This window comes from Ixodes scapularis, unplaced genomic scaffold (genome assembly GCF_016920785.2).
Source record: "Ixodes scapularis isolate PalLabHiFi unplaced genomic scaffold, ASM1692078v2 PGA_scaffold26__3_contigs__length_393636, whole genome shotgun sequence".
Lineage (NCBI taxonomy): Eukaryota > Metazoa > Arthropoda > Arachnida > Ixodida > Ixodidae > Ixodes > Ixodes scapularis.
The window spans coordinates 250,244-254,929 of NW_024609853.1; the positions used below are offsets into that span (position 1 = coordinate 250,244).

The following is a 4,686-nucleotide window of genomic DNA, read 5'->3' on the forward strand; positions in this document are numbered from 1 at the left end:
ATCAACGCCATTGTTGGTGGGAATGTAGGCCTAGTTTCGGAGCCGACACAGTTTGGTAGATTACTGGCTGGCTGTGAGTTCGTGCAAGGGAGTTACCTGTCAAAACTGTAGCCGGAGACAGTCTGAAGCATCCTCGTCGCCATTGTAAAGTTGCAGTCGCGGTGCATAAGCGGTGTGCTACTACTGCGTGTAGAATGAACGAGGGGCAGCCATTTCCATTCCCTGGATTTATTCTTCCTCTTTCTCCTTTTCCCCGTTGCTATATGTGTTGCACGCGCACACATAAAATCCACATCACTACAAACCCCGCTGGAGGTCTGCGCGAGTGGAGCACGAGGCGACAGGAGGCCTCGCATGCACGACAGTCGTCTGCCTCTTCTGAACTAAAGTTATGGCGGCGACACGCATGCGCCGAACGCCTAGGGAGATTGGTCTATGCCAGATTGCATGAATAATGTGACTAATCTGTAAAATAAAAGCACGCGATTCTTTCTGCGAGGAGCTCACTGAGCTGCGGGCTGCGCGTTAGAGCCCCATTCAGCTGGCAGTATGAGCGAATAGTCGTTTAATTGTTCCTGTAAGTGTTGCCTTCTTTCTGTTACATCTGTGATATATGAGTTATAGTTAGATTTAGCTAGACCATATAATTTCAAGTGTTAACCAACACTGGAGCACGCTCGAGCTGTGGCTTTTATTTATCTATGAAGGACAATAAGAAACGGACTCCTCAGCAATGTAAACTTCATTGCTCACAAACAGGTCAAGGAAGTCATATTGTTCACAAGCGGTGTACCTTTCGGGAAAAAGGCTTCCGCGAAAGCCTCAATATATTCTCTAGAGAACTGTTCAGGTCACCAGTCCAGTTTGCCAAAAGAGGTCTTAGGAGAAAGAGCTCGCAGAGCTCTTCGCTGCGGTACGGGTCTCTGCAGTTAGTGCACCACATCAGCGGGCAGTCGATAAGGTGTGGAAGCACAGCGCTCGAGAGGACCTTGCAAAATCGTCCACAACGAAGAATCTCTGCCGACTATAGAGCCCTCTCGACAAAGGTGCAGGTGAGCTCGCACAGCCAAACAGCTTAAGGCCGTGGATAGCTGAGTCCTCCTTGGTCAAGGCTAAACACGAACTGATATGCTGCGTCACGTGATGCAATTCCCTTAAGTTGCAGCTTGCATTCAGAAAAGGTCACCTGCAAAGTTGAGGAAGTTCTACACATTACCCTTCCTTGCTTCCACTCAGACATTTCTATTGCTTTGCTAGGCTGAATGTTTCAGCTAATTATTTTCAAATTACGACAATTTCTACAAATAAAAATGGTCACCTTTTGTCCGCAAATGAAGGCCAAGTAGTCGGCCATGTAAATCAGCGGTGCGAACTCAAGTTCAGAAGGGACTTCATTGCACTTCATCAAGTTCTGAATTTAAAGCACACCAAGAGCTGTCTCAGTAACTGCAGGATTTGCTGTTTCACGAGCGGAGCTGGCACATTTCAGCGCCGTCTGGCACTCCAAACTAAAGGGCACATTTCCACATCTGGAAGCCTACAAAATGCCAACCTGTGCGCCGATATTGGGATTATTTAAGAAACTTGATCGGGTGTGCACTGACACTGTTCTCGAGAAACGGGGCGCCGGACATAAGATCAGTTAGATTGCAATATAACGAACGAAACTTTAGCAACTTTTCTGCGTGAAAACTGCTGTTCTGGCATCAACTGGGTCGTTACCTTCGCTGAATTGGCGGACGCGGCTGAACAGAGACTCAACCGGGTCGCTGTTGAGAGGTCGCGTCAGAACATACTTAAATCTGAAATTAAAAAAAAAAAAAAAGTGAGGGAAAGAATACATTCTAGAAGCAAGTCTTTGTATCACAAAAACAATATTTTGCTCAGTCAGGAGATACTCAATGACGGCGACCGTTGACCTGGTTGTCATTACGGTTGCCTCAAAGGTCTCTTTCATGAGGGACTTGACCCGAGACTTCGTACATTCGAGTTTAATATCCTCGAGGTAGCCGACGAAATCAACTTCCAGCCATGACAGCCGATCGTCTTCTGATCTGACGAAAGGCGTTTATCTGGATTTCCAGTCATAGATATCATGGAGGTCGTACCACATTCTAGCCGTTTTCATAAATGTGATGGTTGAGGTAATATCCTGGAATTCTGGAGCTCTTTTGTGGGACTGAGGATTATTCTGCAGGTATTCGGGGGTGCTAATTACTACCGGTGAAAATATTAACTTTGCGAGGCACACTTTCATCTTCTCTAGATTGTTTGGTTCCACATGAGCTCGGCTCAGAAGTCGCACTGGTTTGACCAACAGATTCTCTTGAATGTTGGAGAGGGTTTTTAAAAAAAAGCCAACTTTGAGCATCTGTGCTTCATTAAACATATCTCTTTCTAGCAGATTCATCCTGAGATTTTTGCTGAAGTGATTGGGGTCAAAACAGTGCAACAACGGTTCACCTTCACGTACCGGATTTGGCACAACATGCTGGAGCGTGTTGTCGTCACACATCTGTCAAAACATCGCGGTGTTTGTCTCGTGGTTGTCAGTGACGATGCGAACTATCCAAAATTCTGCCTCTTCAACCGCCTCCATGACACTGAGCGTAATAATCCGGAGCTGGTCGTCCTTCAAATATCTTGTAAAGACGTAGCCGACTGAAATCATGTAAGCTCTGGAAAGCCCACGTAGCACGAAGCAAAGGAGCCACTTGGCTGCTTCAGCGGCTCTTGATCGAGCTTCACATCTGATGTCAACAAGCCCAAATATTGTCAACTTGTCGATCATAAATAAGTTTGCTGCTGGATCGACATTACGTTAGTGATGAGACTGCAGTAGGGCTCCTTCTCTGAGCGCAGACCTTATCTCTCTACCTGCAGCCGTTCTTTGACAAGGCTCGTGAACCCGATCTCGCCCGTAGGCGACTCGACAGACTTCTGCAACGTACTTTGGCAGGACAGCTTAAAGGGGCACTGACACCCCAAAGGTCGTATTTATTTTTATTGTCTAAAACGATGCAAGTTGCAGTCATAGACACGCAAAAAAAACCGCATCGCGGAAAAAAATTTTCCCGCGCGCGCGCGCGCCTTTTTATTTTTGGCGTTTGATTTTCCCCCTCTCGCCTCCTCGCTTCTTTTGATCGGTGACGTCAAAAATCAGGAAATTTAGAAGCTTTGTAGGCGACATCTCTATAACATTTAATTACGGCAATCGTAAAACATGTTTTTTAACGCAATTGCGAACGCACTACGGCCCTTCTTTTTGAAATACCAAAAATCGGGAGTTCGTTGTGGTGCCGTCTCCTGGATTTATATCCTCCAACGGAAAACAGGCGACACCGCTCAAAACCGGTCCGCCGCAACGCCGGCAATCGCTCCTTTCCTCCTCGCTTTGGGTCGCCATGGCAACAGCAGGGAGTGGTGAAAAAAAGTCGACGCTCAGGTCTCCGCGATTTTTGACGTCAAGGCACCGGCGCCGATCGCGCGGGAACTTCGAATTCGGCATTTGGAAATTGTTTTTTTACTTCACAAATACTGAACTCCCAAATTTCAAATTTTGAGGGTAATGTCCCGGCATCGTTTTCAATCGTTTCGGATAATAAAAAAAAATATGATTTTGATGTGTCAGTGCCGCTTTAAGGAGTTTCCATGCGCGTACGTGGTCATATCCTTTACACGATGTCGCTTTCCATAGTACGCCTTTTCTCAGCGTTGGTTCTTGCCAAGCTGCTCTTGCCTTGTCAAAATTCACTATTTTTTCGATGACAAATTTTGCAGTCTTGTCACCTTCCGATGCGCCTTTTGAAACATTCATCAAGGCTTGCACAGCTCTGTCCTCTTCACACTGCTTTAATCTCTCTTGAAATTCGTCGCAGGTTTGTCGCAGTTTTTCCATTCGCTCCTTCAGTCGTTTGGCTTGCATTTGAGTGGGTGCGCGTTTCTTTTGGCATCTTCCGTAAAGCTTGTCAAATTTAATGATGTCTTACATTCTTCCACTTTAAACTCTTTTTGCAGGCAAGGTTCAATGGCCTCGCACTCATCAACAGTTGGTCTTCTTTCTGCAGGGGACTGCATTTTGCGTTGTTGATTTTTACCGCTTGCATGCGACTTGGAAGCGTTAGGTGGCACACGAACAAGCGTTCTGCGCTTCTTTGAACCTGCTGGTTGCGTGTACAACGGATACAAGGGGAATGAGTCGGCACTGCTGTCGGTCGCAGCAACTTTCACTTCATCCATAACTTTGACCCCCTGCTCCTTAAAATGAAGGGAGCACACGACGCTCCTGGGAGCTTGGTTGCCACTGGCTGCCCTTCTGGCTGCCTTGTCGCAAAATGTTCTGCAACCAGACATCCCGAAGGTTCTCGCCAGACGGCAGCTCGTGATAGCAGAGCTCCGGATTTCTCGCAGCATTTGACTTACAACGCGGAACGCAACAGTGTTTAGGCATCGCGGGCTCCGTAACCCATCAGCACACTAAAAATGTGGTTGTTGTTGTTAGAACGTTCTTTATTGCCCTGTTATATATCATATATGTATACATATATATACATATATATACACATATACACACACATATACTATACACACATATAATGCACCATTGTCGTCTGCATCGGTGCGGGCCTCTGGATCTGCCGTTGCCGTCATGGCGGTCTGGGTGGGTGTTGGTCCCAGCGCCTTCGG

At 46.8% G+C, this 4,686-nt stretch overlaps 1 pseudogene; it reads right to left on the reverse strand.

The window, feature by feature from the left end:
• Positions 1 to 778: 778 nt before the first annotated feature.
• Positions 779 to 4,239, reverse strand: LOC120845988 (annotated as a pseudogene).
• Between the last annotated feature and the right edge of the window lie 447 nt (positions 4,240 to 4,686).